Source organism: Ranitomeya variabilis, chromosome 1 (assembly GCF_051348905.1).
Source record: "Ranitomeya variabilis isolate aRanVar5 chromosome 1, aRanVar5.hap1, whole genome shotgun sequence".
NCBI classification, from domain to species: domain Eukaryota; kingdom Metazoa; phylum Chordata; class Amphibia; order Anura; family Dendrobatidae; genus Ranitomeya; species Ranitomeya variabilis.
Window position 1 is genome coordinate 427,036,666 of NC_135232.1, and position 19,280 is coordinate 427,055,945.

Below are 19,280 nucleotides of genomic sequence, written 5' to 3' on the forward strand. Positions count from 1 at the left end.
ATTTGTGCAGTTCTCCAAGACTTTGAGGACTGCACAAAGATGATGAGCGGTGAAGATGCCATAATCAGTGTGATTCCGCTTCTGTGACTACTTAAACAGTCGCTACTCACAATTAAAGCTGAAGCTTTGCACGCGTACCAGGTGGAGATTTAGGAATATACTACTTAGCCCATCCTCATATCATCTGCTCAGCACGGATTGGGTAACAATGAAAAGGTGGAGGTTCAGAACTACAATTTCAAAATATTTGAATGAGGCCCACCAGTTGTTGCCTTCAAGAATCTATGGATGACTGCAATACCCTCCTTATTATTTGTTCCTGGATTTGCAATTTCTGCAAAGCCTTTATGAGTGTAAGAGCGTATCAGCTACACTTTCAAAATATTTGAATGAGGTCCACAAGTTGTTGCCTTCAAGGATCTATGGATGACTTATAATTTTTCCTGGCCCAGCCTTTATGAGGGTAGAAAATTCACAACTAAAATTTCATATGTTTTTTATGAGGCACTCCAGTTGCTGCTTTCAAGGGTTTATGTAAGACCCTCCTTATACATTTTTATGGCTTTGCACTGTGTGCAGAGCCCTTATATGTGTAGGAGTACCACAACTATATTTTCTTAATATTTGAATGAGATACTACAGTTGATGCCTTCAAAGGTGTATGGGTTACCTTGATTGTAGCTTTTGGCAGGCTTTGCACTTAGTGCAGACCTTTTATTAATTCAGGACTGCCACAACTACACTTTGCTCACAATATTTGAATGAGAAACTACAGTTGGTGCCTCCAAGGGTGTATGGATTACCCTGCTTGTAGTTTATGTCAGGTTTTGCATAGCCTTCATGAGTCTAAGAGTACCACTACATAATTTGAATGTGCAGGAGGCCCTCCTTTATGTCTAATATAAGGTATATCTGAGTCCCTCTTACATCAAATTTTTGGCAGTTCTTGCTTCCTTAAATTCCATAAATTACATTGACATTTCCTATTTTTTTATAACGATTTAAATGTTGGTATACTTATATTATTAATTTACATTTTGTCTTATATACAAGTGAGGAAAGAATGTTTCTTAACATTTTTTTTCCTGTAAACTCCAATTTCTCTTCGATTTTAAATGTATGATCAGTCCTTAAAGCGGAATAAAAGTGCGGCACCATTGTTTCAGCAGCGATCTGGGAGTCAGAGATGTTTCCAGGGGTCTTCCCCATGCTGCTCTCCTTGTCTTCAGCACTATTTCCATCCATTTCAACATTTTCACTGCCCTCCAGACCTCCTTGTAGGGTCTGCCAGAAAAATGCTTGGATTTCCCATTGACTCCCAGTATAATTGCTACTTGAAACAAGCATACGAGCATTGAGAATTGCTTAGTTCGAGTAACGTGCATCTGAGCATTTTATTGCTTGCTTACCCCTAATACCTGTGCTATTTTAACTGTATGCATGTGATGGGATTAGATTATAAGTGTGAATTATATTGGTATTCATACTTGGAGGATTCCTGGTGATACCTTGATTGGCTGCTGAGAAGGATCATCAGAAGGGGTGTCTTGTTGTCAGTTTACTGGAGTTTGTGTTATGGAAGGTGTAGAAGGGGCTTGTGACCTAGACCTACACAGAAGGAAAGTGTGCCGGCACTGTGAAGCAAGCTTATTAGTTATTTACCTGAGAGAGCTAGGGGGGCACCTATGGAAATCTGTAGGTCGATGGAGACAGAAAACACAAGGAAAAACAGCGAAAACTTGGTCAGAGAACTTGAAGGCAAGAATGCAGAAACAGATTGTGAAATGAAGTTAAAAAAAGGTAAGAATGCCCCCAGTGGGGGGGTTTGAATGTATTTATGTGGCAGCTGTTTATTAAGAGAGCTGCATGTTTGGCTACAAGACAATGATCAAATGTCTATAGCTGGGCAGTGAAAGAATGTAGCTGATGAAGTGATTGGGGATGTGTATAGAAACCATTATAGGTAAGAGTGCTGTATGAATGTTTTGACAGTGGGCTGATTAGATTTAGACAACCATCCTTCCTATAATGGACTGGGAGGATGAATATGTATAAAGAAAGCTAGACAGTTGTTTAACCCCTTTCCGACATCGGGTGTAATAGTACGCCTATGACGGACAGCCTCCCTTTGATGTGGGCTCCGGCGCAATTTGTTTTTTTAACAAACTTTGGAGTTTCTTTTCATTACGTAGATAAAAAAGAACCTAGACATGTTTGGTGTCTATGAACTCATAATGACTTGGAGAATCATAATGACAGGTCAGTTTTAGCATTTAGTGAACAGAGTAAAAAAAAAACAATTGTGGAATTGCACTTTTTTGCAATTTCACAGCGTTTGCAATGTTTTCCTGTTTTCCAGTACACAATATGTTAAAGGTATCGTTCAAAAGTACAACTCATCCTGCAAAAAACAAGCCCTCACATGGCCATATTGACTGAAAAATAAAAAAGTTATGGCTCTGGAAATAAGGGGAGCAAAAAACGAAAACGCAAAAACGAAAATACCTCCATTCATGAAGGAGTTATTGTGGGGCACTCAGACCTAAGCTTAATGCTTTGAATGGTCCCATAGTGCCTGTGGTGACTAAAAGGCCTGGAGGAGACAGCACTCCATCTTCCCCACATTTGCCAACATAGAGCGGGGAGGGGGATGAAACCAAGTAGGTGGGGCTGACAGAGGGTAACTCCAATTAATTAATAACTAGTGATGAGCGAATATACTCGGTACTCGAGATTTCCCGAGCACGCTCGGGTGTCTCAGAGTATTTCTTAGTGCTCGGAGATTTCGTTTTCAGCGCCGCAGCTGAATGATTTACGTCTGTTAATCTGTTATTTACATTTACACATGTCTTTGCGTATGCATGCGTTTGATGCACTTGCGTACTTCGGACTGCGCATGTCCAGGAACTGATTTAGACATGCCCATTAAAGACACACCCTCCTGGAAATATCAAACGCATGCGCATAAAAAGCGCAAACATATGTAAAAACGCATGCAAACGCTGCGTTTTTTTATCATCATGTGTAAGCTGATGCGGATAAAAAACGCTGTATTATCAGACGTTTGCATGCTTTTTGCATGCGGTTGCGGACAATACGCTGCGGACTTAACCGCAAATGTGAAAGTAGCCTGAGAGACACTTGTTATGTCTAAAAATATGTTAAAAAGAAGAAAATGTCCAGCTTCACCTAATCCATGAAAAAAAGTTTTCTTTATTCACAAACTTAAACATGGAGGATACAAACTTCAGCACAAACCATATGGGTAAGAATCTCAACACGTTTCTGGGGACTAAGCTCCCTTAATCATGACATTCCAAATAACCCATGTATCCCACTTAAATAGCCCTAAACCTGGGAACACACCGGTAGGATAAGTGATTGATGTAACTAGTTTAAGAAGTGGGCGTAAAATAAACAGGTGTGAAAGGTTACATAACATGATAATTTGTTCAAACAACATACATTTATAAAACAATAGACAACAGCAAGACAAAAAAATTACAGATAATTGCTAGTGTTGAGCATTCCGATACCGCACGTATCGGGTATCGGCCGATACTTGCGGTATCGGAATTCCGATACCGAGATCCGATACTTTTGTGGTATCGGGAATCAGAATTGGAAGTTCCCAGTGTATGGTTCCCAGGGTCTGGAGGAGAGGAAACTCTCCTTCAGGCCCTGGTATCCATATCCATGTAAAAAATAAAGAATTAAAATAAAAAATAGGGATATACTCACCCTCTGACGTGCCCTGGTAGTAACCGGCAGCCTGCTTTGCTTAAAATGAGCGCGTTCAGCATCTTCCATGACGTCACGGCTTCTGATTGGTCGCGTGCCGCTCATGTGACCGCCACGCGACCAATTCCCTTCTAGGAATTTAGGACCTGAGGGATGACGTCACGGCTTCTGATTGGTCGCGTGGCGGTCACATGAGCGGCACGCGACCAATCAGGAGCCGTGACGTCATGGAAGGTACTGAACGCGCTCATTTTAAGCAAAGAAGGCTGCCGGTTCACAGCGGTAAGGCCCAGGCTGCGTCGGAGAGGTGAGTATATCAATATTTTTTATTTTAATTCTTTATTTTACACATTCATATGGATCCCAGGGCCTGAAGGAGAGTTTCCTCTCCTTCAGACCCTGGGAACCATCAGGGATACCTTCCAATACTTGAGTCCCATTGACTTGTATTGGTATCGGGTATCGGTATCGGCGAGATCCGATACTTTGCCGGTATCGGCCGATACTTTCCGATACCGATACTTTCAAGTATCGGACGGTATCGCTCAACACTAATAATTGTACAAATTAAAAAGATTTACACAATAAAATCTATAAAGAATTTTATTCTTTTTAGCTCTTTTCTCAATTATATCTTTTCTCAATTATATATACTCCAGGTAGAAAAACATATTTTTCGAAATATGAGATACATTTTGGTTCTGCACCTAGAACAGAATTATATTTCCCACAGTTACTTCAGATGCAGCACGACAGTTTGAACAGCTACATACAAACCATGCATAACTGACTAAACAATGCATAAATAGGTTCATTCTTCCAAACTAGACCCTGAATCAGGAGCACATGGATGGTCCTAAAAAGACACATGAGAAAGAGCCTTGAGCCAAGATTTGATGGGCCATTCCAGGTTCTCCTAACCACAGCCACTTTGGTGAAGCTTGAGTGAAAATCCACTTGGATACACACCAGCCACTGTAAAAGAGTCACACCACCAGCCAAATGATGGTCTCAGCTAATTGTAGTCACTAACCAACACACCATAGTGCTATCTCACAGCAAAAGTAAGCGAGATATGTCAAATAATATGTCCTACATGTTGTCAATATATTAAACTCATGAGAAATCTCCAGGTTAGGACTGATATACAAAAATAGCGGAAATAAGGCAGAAATGGTTATAGGAACACAAAGCAAAGCCTCTCAGCGATCATACTAACCTACTTCCAACTATTATTGCTTTGTCTGTTGATATATGTAGCCAAAAAAGTGCTAATCTATGTTATACCCAAGAAAATCAAGTCCATGTGTATGGGAAACCTTCACAAAGAACCACTGGTTGTATATTATAGACCCCAAACTAGATGATATCCATTGTTGTGATTCAATTATGGGTATTCAGGTAAGGTACTGAGGTGATGCAGCTAGGAAATACTTGTGGATCCACTGAAATGCCCATAATGGTCAAAAAAGAGGGGACTGTGAGAGAATAGACTCCATTTTGTCTCTGTTGTATCCATCTTGTGTCATGACTCTCTTGTTTCGTGGTGATCAACTAACACAGATGGGAGGATAAGTTTCACATTTCTGTTCATGCCCCTAAATTCCTGTAGTCTACATTGTTTGGCAGGAAGTTTCCTTTGTTTGTGACAGTATTTTAATGCTTTCTTGTGCATTAATAAACAAGAAATCTGGCTTAGTACACCTTGCTATGGTTAGTTATGCTGTTAAATTTCCTGAGCGCTCATAAACACATATTATTATTTGGAGTACAAAAGGCATAGAAAAGAATTGATTTCACTTACATGTGAATATGTTTTTTTTCTTTTTTTTATCTTTTGGTGGCTTTTAATGGTTCAGAAAAATTGCAGCCAGCGGCCACAACTTTACTGAATCAGTGGTGATTTTTTTTTTTAAATTCATGAACAATTAAATTCTATTTTAATACATTTGTTCATCTCTAGTAAATATTTATTGCAATGATTGTAAAGTGTTAGTGGCCATCTCAGCAATCAATATACCATTACGAACTAGATTCCTAACAGAGAATTAGGTGTACTAGCATTGACCCTCACTTATGGTGACAAGGAGATATTTCTGTAGGTATATCTTTAAAGCAAACAAAAGTGAATCTGTCAGCAGGATTTCATCCACCAAACAATTTATATGTGCATGCAGCGATTTCAAAGACAAGTGTAGCAATACTTGAACTTAGACAGTCTGTTCCTCCATTACTGAGAAATCAGCGTTTCAGCTGATATGCAAATAGCTAAGGTAGATCTGAAGCCTCTGTCACTCTAATTCTACTCCCTGCCCAGCAGTGCCTCCTCCTGTTAAATTGACAGCCTTTATTCTGCATGACTTCTGGGAAAGGAGCTGTCAATCAAGCAGCAGGAGACAGCTCTGGGTGTGGAATAGAGCCAGGGTGACAAAGGTTTTAGATCTACAATAGCAGTTTGAATATCAACTCAAGCACTGATTTCTCAGTAATGGAGGAAGGGACTGGCCAAATAAATGTATTTCTGGGCATGTCTTTGATTGAGATACATGTGCATATCAATAATTTTGTCAATTCATGTGTACAAAATCCCTTTCATAAAAATAGACTCTTCTTAAAATTGGTCAAAATTAATTGGCCATTTTTTTTGGTTAATGGTCAAAATTCGAGAAAAAAAATATGCTCCACAATAGGATATTTCTGAAATTATGGCTGTTCCGTAATTATGGCCAGCGGTTTAACTACAACAGGTGCAGGGGTTGCAATCGCACCCAGGCCGTGGTATCTAGGGGGCCCTAAAAGTCCCTTTAAGTCCCTTTGGCCTATAGAAAAAGACTATTGCTATTAAAGATTTAAAATATTTGGGTGCCATGTTGGAGCTTTCGCATCGGGGCCCACGAGTTTCAAGTTACGCCACTGATTATGGCTATTCAGTAGTCAGTGAGTTATCAGGCTCCAGTGAGGATAGTAAGGACTAAGGAAGTATTTTATTTGTCATGTAATGCATTTTCTTTAAGAACTGCAATGTAGAATTGAAAAATTTAATGTATTTGGATCTGGAATCACAAGTGTAGTGGGATAACCAGGATGCTGTTTTTATATTAAAACCTAACAAGATCTATTCTGATATTACACAGGCAGGGGAATGCACAGAAATAATAGGGTCCCTTAAGCAAAACTCAGAATGGGTCGCACACCCTACTGAGAGCTCCGCACTCTTTTATTAACTGTAATATCTATCATTCTTTTTTAGTTACAAACTTCTCATCTATATGCAGGAACTCTGTTTTTCTGACTTAATACATTATATAATTTTGGCTGCAGGTTGCCACCAGCAGGTGGGATAACTGCTTATAGATTTATACAGACAGTATTGAACGCACTGCAAGCTGTAAAAATCTGTATACCATGAGCTTCCTCTAGTGGCAGAGTAATGTGAGAATTCACATAATATCACATAATGCAAACCCAGAACAATTTGGTGTTTTTAACTCTTTACTGTACTCATAAAGGAACAGTTCAAATAATAACAGTTTCAGTAAATATATACAGGAAAACACAGTCCAGGAATATTACACCAATTTCGGGCAATTACTAGTCTCTGAACCAGAATGATGAGAACTTTCTAACTTGGGTGGTACATGATATCTGAATGTAACTATTGTGTAAGGGTTGCAATGGCCAAGATATTCTGTCGTAACCCTAGGTACCAGTGAAATGAGTTCCTCGGGGGTGCAGTGTCATTTGCTGCAGATTAGTGTTGAGCGATACCGTCCGATACTTGAAAGTATCGGTATCGGAAAGTATCGGCCGATACCGGCAAAGTATCGGATCCAATCCGATACCGATACCCGATACCAATACAAGTCAATGGGACTAAAGTATCGGACGGTATTCCTGATGGTTCCCAGGGTCTGAAGGAGAGGAAACTCTCCTTCAGGCCCTGGGATCCATATAAATGTGTAAAATAAAGAATTAAAATAAAAAATATTGCTATACTCACCTCTCCGACGCAGCCTGGACCTCAGCGAGGGAACCGGCAGCGTTGTTTGTTTAAAATTCGCGCGTTTACTTGGTTACGTGAAGTCCCGGCTTGTGATTGGTCACGGCGGCCATGTTGCCGGGACGCGGACCAATCACAGCAAGCCGTGACGAAATTTCGTCACGGCTTGCTGTGATTGGTCCGCGTCCCGGCAACATGGCCGCCGTGACCAATCACAAGCCGTGACGTCACGGGAGGCTGGACACGCGCGCATTTTAAAATGCGCGCTTTTCCTTCCTCCCGGCTTGTGATTGGTTGCGCCGCGGTCAACCAATCCCAAGCCGTGATGTCACGGGAGGCTGGACACGCGCACATTTTAAAATGCGCGCGTGTCCAGCCTCCAGTGACGTCCCGGCTTGTGATTGGTCACGGCGGCCATGTTGCCGGGACGCGGACCAATCACAGCAAGCCATGACGTAATTTCGTCACGGCTTGCTGTGATTGGTCCGCGTCCCGGCAACATGGCCGCCGTGACCAATCACAAGCCGTGACGTCACGGGAGGCTGGACACGCGCGCATTTTAAAATGCGCGCTTTTCCTTCCTCCCGGCTTGTGATTGGTTGCGCCGCGGTCAACCAATCACAAGCCGTGATGTCACGGGAGGCTGGACACGCGCACATTTTAAAATGCGCGCGTGTCCAGCCTCCAGTGACGTCCCGGCTTGTGATTGGTCACGGCGGCCATGTTGCCGGGACGCGGACCAATCACAGCAAGCCGTGACGTAATTTCGTCACGGCTTGCTGTGATTGGTCCGCGTCCCGGCAACATGGCCGCCGTGACCAATCACAAGCCGGGACTTCACGTAACCAAGTAAACGCGCGAATTTTAAACAAACAACGCTGCCGGTTCCCTCGCTGAGGTCCAGGCTGTGTCGGAGAGGTGAGTATAGCAATATTTTTTATTTTAATTCTCTCTTTTACACATTATTACATTAATGTTGTTGCGATACCCGATACCCGATACCACAAAAGTATCGGATCTCGGTATCGGAATTCCGATACAGCAAATATAGGCCGATACCCGATACTTGCAGTATCGGAATGCTCAACACTACTGCAGATGTTTATCATCAGGCCGCATACTCCCTGATGACACAGGAACCCCACATGTTATACAACAGCAAGGAAGGATTCAGTCCATTTTATAAAAATATGGTGAACTTTACTGCTGGAATAAATGTTCAGTAGGTGACCAGTATGTAAGGAGGTGGAACACAAGAAGAGTCCGGGGGCGGTTACCTTCTCTGCTCTGTGCCTGGAACCATTGAGCTGTGCTACAGGTTCCCCGGGGGGGGCATACTTAGACGGGGACAGGAAGGAAGTCAGGCAGAGAGTGGGAAAGGAGCACATGCAAGTGGCAGAGCAGTGTGTGCAGCGGTCAGGGCAGGACGCAGCTGCGCTCCGGGGAGGAGAGAGGGCTCCCGGTCAGAGGACAAATGCAGGGAGAATGCCCAGAAAGACTGCATCTTGTGAGTACATGAAAGCGGACTCTGCTGTGACTGGAGAGGGGCACCTTGACACCAGTACAGAGACAGTGGCCCGTGCAGAGACTGTGACCCCTGGTACACACGGTATCAGTGCAGAGCCCCTGATTCCTGTTAAGAGACTTAATAATAGACTGAGCATTGTTCTCCCGGGATAGGCTGTGCTGTTAAAGCTAAAGACTCAGAGCCGAGGGGACCCCGTTTGCCTAGCATCCCTTCTGTCTATCACATTAACTCCCGAAAACCCCCGGCCGGCTGCGGGTTCCTAGAGACTACACAGCTCACGGATAACAGAGGGATGACAAGTGCCGCTGTTTCTCGGTGCCTATGTTGGAGAAGATGACCCTTCAAGCAAGTCTCATCAGACTGATAAGTGTCCTTTTTCTCAAGAAATCCTGCTTAATTGTGTTACACTGTTTGACTCCCATATTTTGCACCGTTATCTTTTCAGTTTATATTCTACTGTTCTCTCCCTGCGAGGAGAATATTGTCCCTGTTAATAAATCCCCCTCAACAGTTGGTCTGTCTGTTCCGTGGTGACATACTCAACCCTGCACCCTATTACAAGTACAAAGCTTGTTTTTCACATCTTCTGTTCACAGAGGCACACGCATAATATGATCACATGTGGTGGGACTTCACTTGGTAACCACAGCATTTCAGCAATATGGCACAGGTGACTTGAATACTCCATTTCAACGAACTGTCCTTCACAGACCACAGACCTCTTTCAGCGGTACTCGTGACGCAGCCTAGCAAGTCCAATATTTCTTTACTTGAACTCCCAAGTTTGGCCTACACATTGCCTTCTCAGCCCCCAATTTGCCTATCCTATCTCAGGGTTATCCGCAATCCACAACGTCAGCTGAGCTCTCCTTCCTTGCCTGTCCCACTTTCTAGGATTTAGGGTGTTCTGGCCAGTTTAAGATCCTGATTGCCAATTTATCCAGCACAACTATAGTGCTTTCTATCTCAGAAAATCTCCCCTTTTCACTCTCATCGACTATGCATACTAGTCTGTCACGTTCCCTTGTGATCTCACCCTCCTCACTTCACTGCTAAAGGCCCCATCTCACTAGCAACGCTAAAGCGATCCCGACAACGATACGACCTGTCAGGGATCGTTGCTGCGTCGCTATGTGGTCGCTGGTGAGATGTCAAACAGTGAGATCTTCCCAACGATCGCTGCTGCGATCTCACTGTTTGACATCTCACCAGCGACCTGTAGCGACCTGTACAACGATGTCACATGGGAGCTATTATGACGATTCAGTGTCTGAGTCGTCAACGAGGTTGTTGGTAAGGTGTCAAACACAGCGATGTGTGCTACCCAGCGGGACCTCAACGATCAAAAAACGGTCCAGGCCATTCCGACATGACCAGCGATCTCACAGCAGGGGCCGGGTCGCTGGTACGTGTCACACATAGCGAGATCGCTACTGAGGTCGCTGTTGCGTCACAAAACTTGTGACTCAGCAGCGATCTCGCTAGCGATCTCGCTATGTGAGACGGGGCCTTATCTGCTAACTCCTCTAACCAGAAAGTAACTCTTTTCTTATTCTCAAAAACTCTTCCCATCTGCAGTGCTGGCTAACTGTAAGGCTATATTTACATACAGCATTTTTTCAGCATTTGTGCTGCATTTTTTATGCACATTAGAATTTGCATTTTACGGTGCCAGCAAAAGAGATGAGATTTCAGAAATCTTATGCATACACTTGTTTTTTTATTATTCATAACTGAATTTGAGAACAGCAACGATTTTTAAATCTACATCATGTCAATTCATTCAGCATTTTTCAGCATTTGAGTGGTGTTTTTTCACCCATGTAAGGCCATGAGCAAGTGCAAAAATGCAGCAAAGACACTGAAAAAAACACTTCTCAAAATCAATCAGGAATAAAAAAAAATAAGCATGTGCTTGACATATCTGAAATCTCAGTATTTGCAGGTACTGGAAAACGGAGCTTCTTATTTGCACAAAATAATGCTGCAAAAAACTATTGCAAAAATGCTTTGTGTGAACACAGCCTAACCCTTTCTCAATACTTTGCCTGCAAGGATACTTTCACTTTTCCACACATTTATACTAAAATATACTTTTATATTAAACACCAACATGCAATAATTAATTAGTATATCATATCATCATATCAAAAATCACCATAAAAATGTCTTCAGGGGGTGCCAACTATCTTTTCCTTCCTTTCCACTTGTAACACACAACTATTGGCACCTGTACATGTAATAGGCTTTACATGCTGTATATCACTAAGGCTAGGTTCACATTGCGTTAATGGGTGTCCGCTAGCGGACTCCGTTACATGGCGCAATTGTCGCAATTAACGCTATGTAACGGGTCCGTTAGCGCACCCATTGACCGCAATGTGCTAACGGGTCGCTAACGCATCGCTGACGCATGCCATTTTTGGCATGCGCTAGCGATGTCCCGTTATTTTCGAATGGACCTCGAATGGACCTGCTTGCAGCGTCTGAGGTCCGTTCCTCGCTAGTGCAGATCGGGCATCTGCGCTAGCGGGATCGCCAAACGTGATCCCTTTTGGGACATTGCGTTAGCGCAATCCGCTAGCGTATGCGCTAAACGGATTGCCCTAACGCAATGTGAACCTAGCCTAACAGTGCAAACAAAACAGGGATTGTAGTGCAAGAATTTGTACTATATCTGCAACATACACTGTACATTCACTAAACCATGATCTTCTGATGAGCAGTAAAACTTGTTTGTAATAAAGAAATTGTGCAAGGACAATAAAGCTGCCTGATTCTTGCGCCATTCTGGCAAATTATGTTTCAACATAAAAAAGCAGGTGACTTTCTATATATTGGACAGATTCCCGCTGGCATTAAAATACTCACCCAGCTCCCACGATGCTTCCTCTCAGCGCCGCAGCTTGTCCTGTGTGAGCGGTCACGTGGTACCGCTCATTACAGTGATGAATATACCACGTGACCGCTCACACAGGATAAGCTGCGGGCGGGTGCACAGGGGGTGGGAGGCGGGAGGTGACCACAAACTTTATTTTAAACACAAAAATTTTTTTAAAAAACTAGATTTTTCATTCCTTCTCTCCAGCGAACGCTGCTGGGGAGAAGGAATGAATGCCGGCTTCAGCACCACACACAGGGGGGACGGCGCTTAACACTAGCGCTGTTTCCTGTACAGTCCGAGTGGTCCTCAGTCAGCACACGGACAGCACACTGACGGCATCCGTGTGCGGTACGTGTTGACACGCACCCATTGACTTTAATGGGTCCGTGTGATCCGTGCGCTCCCACGAACACTGACATGTCTCCGTGTTTTTCAAACGGACACACAGTCCGTGAAAACACGCTGACATGTGCAGAGACACATTGATTTTAATGTGTCTACGTAAGTCAGTGTCTCCGGTACGTGAGAAAACTGTCACCACACCTACCGGGGCCACTGACTTGTGAAACAGGCCTTAAGCAGATAGTACATGGTGGTGTGTTAACTGTTACACATTAATAAAGGCTGGTGTTGTGCACACCTGTCTTAATGAGGGGCATCAAGGACTAAGATGAGCGGAATTCAATAAGAAGTGCATGTCACTTAATGAATTTGATGTACCCTCTCAGTAGATTGCGCCTTCAGTGCTTCACCAGAAATGCTACTCCAGTCAAGTGCTGGAGTAACCTTTCTGGCATAACTTATGTTTGTAACACTTGTTGGCGAGCAGGCCACTTTGGTAGAGCTGGCCAGGACTTGTGTAAAAATTAAAAAAATCGCAACATTGTTGTGCAACTTCTCACTGCGCAAAAAATGTTGTGGCTTTAGAAACAGGAAAGATATATATATTTGTACCATGTTATCCAGTAGATAGAAAAATATGTCAATTTCAGAATCATCAGTAGTTGATGCCTTTTAACCCCTTAACATCCAATGATGGGCATAGTCCATCATGGCCGGGTGTCAGTTCCCGCACCAGGACAGGCTATGCTCGTCATGCATTTAAACTGTTACTGCGTGTAAACACGCAGTGAAAGTTCAGTGATGACAGCTGAAGCGGTCACTAACAAGGACACGGGGTGGGAGCCAGATGCCAGCTGCAGCTTTCCCTATGACCAGTGAATAAGACTCATTGTGATCTAACTACCTCTTACAACACCTTATGCCCGTTCCATTACTTTTTAAAGATACAAAGGCTAAGTCTACCTCAATACATCTGTATTCCTAGCAATTGATAACAAAGGATAGTCTACTATGAGTGTGAACAGTTTCCTTTAATTCCATTCTGCTGGCCAATCAAGACCACTTTTGACAGACTTCCATAGGGCAATCTGAGAGCCCTGGACCTACATACGATATAACTACCATAAGATTGTCTTCCTGACGAAGGCTCATGCCTGAGCCGAAGTGTTGGAAAGCATTCTCTTTTGCACAAGATACTGTATATTAAAAAAAAATTTAAAGCAACAATTCTGTCTTCACGTTTTTGGAGTGTTCCGGGGTTAGATCTTTTGTATTGTGACAGCTGAGAGGCACGGGAAGAAGTGTGGGCACCCATGCTGTTGATCCCCACACCCAGACGCTGTGATTGGTGGGTCAATCAGCACCTCCTGCCCGATCAGTGCAGCAGCTCAGCTCTGCCAGTGACTGAGCATCTGCACTAACACCCAGAGTGGTGTCAGCGCCGCCCCTGGCTGTTAACCCCCTAAATGTGACAGATCAGCGTCCCCGAGATGTAATCACGGGGGCCTGATGGTTGCCATGATGACACCAAGGTCACCAAGCTACAGAAAGCTTCTAAGACCATGCTCACAACATGCTGTCAGAAGCTTTCAGTATATGTGTAATGCACTGCAATTCTAGTGCATTGCAATGTATTATACCTTCAATCAAAGTAAAAAAAAAGTGAAAGTCCCATAAAAGGGCTAGGTAAAAAAGGGAAAAAAATGTAAAAAAAAATGTAAAAAAATCACAAAATAATAATAATAAATCCACTAATAAATACACATTTTTATGTAAAAAAAAATTAAATAAACAAATAAACTACACATGTTTGGTATCGCTGCATCCAAAACAATCCGATCCATAAAAGTGTCATGCTAGTTAAGCCCTTCAGTGAACGCCGTAAAAAAACCACAAAAAAAGTAGCAAATTATGCTTTATCATCATATTGCTTGGAAAAAGTGGAATAAAACGCAATCAAAAAGACGAATGTAAATAAAAATAGTATCACTTAACCCCTCTGTGACCTTTGACGTACTATCCCGTCGAGGTGACCTGGGCCTATCTGACCCTTGACGGGATAGTACGTCATAGCCGATCGGCCGCGCTCACAGTGGGAGGGAGCGCGGCCGATCGCGGCCGGGTGTCAGCTGCATATCGCAGCTGACATCCGGCACTATGTGCCAGGAGCGGTCACGGACCGCCCCCGGCACATTAACCCCCGGCACACCGCGATCAAACATGATCGCGATGTGCCGGCGATGCAGGGAAGCATCGCGCAGGGAGAGGGCTCCCTGCGGGCTTCCCTGAGCCCCCCGCAGCAACGCGATGTGATCGCGTTGCTGCGAGGGTCTTATCTCCCTCCCTGCCTGCTCCAGACCCGGATCCAAGATGGCCGCGGATCCGGGTCCTGCAGGGAGGGAGGTGGCTTCACAGAAGCCTGCTCAGAGCAGACACTGTGAAGCAGCCTGCACTTCTCGCAGATCGGTGATCTGTCAGAGTGCTATGCAAACTGACAGATCACCGATCTGTATTGTCCCCCCCTGGGGCAAAGTAAAAAAGTAAAAAAAAAAATTTCCAAATGTGTAAAAAAAAATAAAAAAAAATATTCCAAAATAATGAAAAAAAAAAAATATATTATTCCCATAAATAAATTTCTTTACCTAAATATAAAAAAAACAAAACAATAAAAGTACACATATTTAGTATCGCCGCGTCCGTAACGACCCGACCTATAAAACTGGCCCACTCGTTAACCCCTTCAGTAAACACCGTAAGAAAAAAAAAAAAAAACGAGGCAAAAAACAACGCTTTATTATCATACCGCCGAACAAAAAGTGGAATAACACGCGATCAAAAAGACAGATATAAATAACCATGGTACCGCTGAAAGCGTCATCTTGTCCCGCAAATAACGAGCCACCATACAGCATCATCAGCAGAAAAATAAAAAAGTTATAGTTCTGAGAATAAAGCGATGCAAAAATAATTATTTTTTCCATAAAATAGTTTTTATCGTATAAAAGCGCCAAAACATAAAAAAAATAATATAAATGAGATATCGCTGTAATCGTACTGACCCGAAGAATAAAACTGCTTTATCAATTTTACCAAACGCGGAACGGTATAAACGCCTCCCCCAAAAGAAATTCATGAATAGCTGGTTTTTGGTCATTCTGCCTCACAAAAATCGGAATAAAAAGCGATCAAAAAATGTGACGTGCCCAAAAATGTTACCAATAAAAACGTCAACTCGTCCCGCAAAAAACAAGACCTCACATGACTCTGTGGACCAAAATATGGAAAATTTATAGCTCTCAAAATGTGGTAACGCAAAAAATATTTTTTGCAATAAAAAGCGTCTTTCAGTGTGTGACGGCTGCCAATCATAAAAATCCGCTAAAAAACCCGCTATAAAAGTAAATCAAACCCCCCTTCATCACCCCCTTAGTTAGGGAAAAATAAAAAAAATGTATTTATTTCCATTTTCCCATTAGGGCTAGGGTTAGGGCTAGGGTTAGCGCTAGGGTTGGGGCTAGGGTTAAGGCTACAGTTAGGGTTGGGGCTAAAGTTAGGGTTAGGGTTGGGGCTAAAGTTACGGTTAGGGTTTAGATTACATTTACGGTTGGGAATAGGGTTGGGATTAGGGTTAGGGGTGTGTCAGGGTTAGAGGTGTGGTTAGGGTTACTGTTGGGATTAGGGTTAGGGGTGTGTTTGGATTAGGGTTTCAGTTATAATTGGGGGGTTTCCACTGTTTCGGCACATCAGGGGCTCTCCAAACGCGACATGGCGTCCGATCTCAATTCCAGCCAATTCTGCGTTGAAAAAGTAAAACAGTGCTCCTTCCCTTCCGAGCTCTCCCGTGTGCCCAAACAGGGGTTTACCCCAACATATGGGGTATCAGCGTACTCAGGACAAATAGAACAACAACCTTTGGGGTCCAATTTCTCCTGTTACCCCTAGGAAAATACAAAACTGGGGGCTAAAAAATAATTTTTGTGGGAAAAAAAAGGATTTTTTATTTTCACGGCTCTGCGTTATAAACTGTAGTGAAACACTTGGGGGTTCAAAGTTCTTACAACACATCTAGATAAGTTCCTTGGGGGGTCTAGTTTCCAAAATGGGGTCACTTGTGCGGGGCTTCTACTGTTTAGGTACATTAGGGGCTCTGCAAACGCAATGTGACGCCTGCAGACCATTCCATCTAAGTCTGCATTCCAAATGGCGCTCCTTCCCTTCCGAGCCCTCCCATGCATCCAAACGGTGGTTCCCCCCACATATGGGGTATCAGCGCACTCAGGACAAATTGGACAACAACTTTTAGGGTCCAATTTCTCCTGTTACCCTCGGGAAAATACAAAACTGGGGGCTGAAAAATAATTTTTGTGGGAAAAAATTTTTGTTTTATTTTTACGGCTCTGCATTATAAACTTCTGTGAAGCCCTTGGTGGGTCAAAGCGCTCACCACACATCTAGATAAGTTCCTTAGGGGGTCTACTTTCCAACATGGTGTCACTTGTGGGGGATTTCTACTGTTTAAGTACATTAGGGGCTCTGCAAACGCAATGTGACGCCTGCAGACCATTCCATCTAAGTCTGCATTCCAAATGGCGCTCCTTCAATTCCGAGCCCTTCCATGCGTCCAAACGGTGGTTTCCCCCCACATATGGGGTATCAGCGCACTCAGGACAAATTGGACAACAACTTTTGGGGTCCAATTTCTCTTGTTACCCTCGGAAAAATACAAAACTGGGGGCTGAAAAATAATTTTTGTGGGAAAAAATTTTTGTTTTATTTTTACGGCTCTGCATTATAAACTTCTGTGAAGCCCTTGGTGGGTCAAAGCGCTCACCACACATCTAGATAAGTTCCTTAGGGGGTCTACTTTCCAACATGGTGTCACTTGTGGGGGGTTTCTACTGTTTAGGTACATTAGGGGCTCTGCAAACGCAATGTGACGCCTGCAGACCATTCCATCTAAGTCTGCATTCCAAATGGCGCTCCTTCACTTCCGAGCCCTTCCATGCGTCCAAACGGTGGTTTCCCCCCACATATGGGGTATCAGCGCACTCAGGACAAATTGGACAACAACGTTTGGGGTCCAATTTCTCCTGTTACCCTCGGGAAAATACAAAACTGGGGGCTGAAAAATAATTTTTGTGGGAAAAAATTTTTGTTTTATTTTTACGGCTCTGCATTATAAACTTCTGTGAAGCCCTTGGTGGGTCAAAGCGCTCATCACACATCTAGATAAGTTCCTTAGGGGGTCTACTTTCCAACATGGTGTCACTTGTGGGGGGTTTCTACTGTTTAGGTACATTAGGGGCTCTGCAAACGCAATGTGACGCCTGCAGACCATTCCATCTAAGTCTGCATTCCAAATGGCGCTCCTTCCTTTCCGAGCCCTCCCATGCGCCCAAACAGTGGTTCTCCCCACATATGGTATATCATCGCATTCAGGACAACTTGGACAACAGATTTTGGGGTCCAATTTCTCCTGCTACCCTCGGGAAAATACAAAACTGGGGGCTAAAAAAATAATTTTTGTGGGAAAAAATTTTTGTTTTATTTTTACGGCTCTGCATTATTAACTTCTGTGAAGCCCTTGGTGGGTCAAAGCGCTCAAAACACATCTAGATAAGTTCCTTAGGGGGTCTACTTTCCAAAATGGTGTCACTTGTGGGGGGTTTCAATGTTTAGGCACATCAGTGGCTCTCCAAACGCAACATGGCGTCCCATCTCAATTCCTGTCAATTTTGCATTGAAAAGTCAAACGGTGCTACTTCCCTTCCGAGCTCTCCCATGCGCCCAAACAGTGGTTTATCGCCACATATGGGGTATCAGCGTACTCAGGACAAATTGTGCAACAAATGTTGGGGTCCAATTTCTTCTCTTACCCTTGGGAAAATAAAAAATTGGGGGCGAAAAATAATTTTTGTGAAAAAATATGATTTTTTATTTTTACGGTTCTGCATTATAAACTTCTGTGAAGTACTTGGTGGGTCAAAGTGCTCACCACACCTCTAGATAAGTTCCTTAGGGGGTCTACTTTCCAAAATGGTGTCACTTGTGGGGGGTTTCAATGTTTAGGCACATCAGGGGCTCCCCAAACGCAACATGGCGTCCCATCTCAATTCCAGTCAATTTTGCATTGAAAAGTCAAACGGTGCTACTTCCCTTCCGAGCTCTCCCATGCGCCCAAACAGTGGTTTATCGCCACATATGGGGTATCAGCGTACTCAGGACAAATTGTACAACAACTTTTGGGGTCCAATTTCTTCTCTTACCCTTGGGAAAATAAAAAATTGGGGGCGAAAAATAATTTTTGTGAAAAATATGATTTTTTATTTTTACGGTTCTGCATTATAAACTTCTGTGAAGTACTTGGTGGGTCAAAGTGCTCACCACACCTCTAGATAAGTTCCTTATGGGGTCTACTTTCCAAAATGGTATCACTTGTGGGGGGTTTCAATGTTTAGGCACATCAGGGGCTCCCCAAACGCAACATGGCGTCCCATCTCAATTCCAGTCAATTTTGCATTGAAAAGTCAAATGGCGCTCCTTCGCTTCCGAGCTCTGTCATGCGCCCAAACAGTGGTTTACCCCCACATATGGGGTATCGGCGTACTCAGGACAAATTGTACAACAAATTTTGGGGTCCATTTTCTCCTGTTACCCTTGGTAAAATAAAACAAATTGGAGCTGAAGTAAATTTTTTGTGAAAAAAAGTTAAATGTTCATTTTTATTTAAACATTCCAAAAATTCCTGTGAAGCACCAGAAGGGTTAATAAACTTCTTGAATATG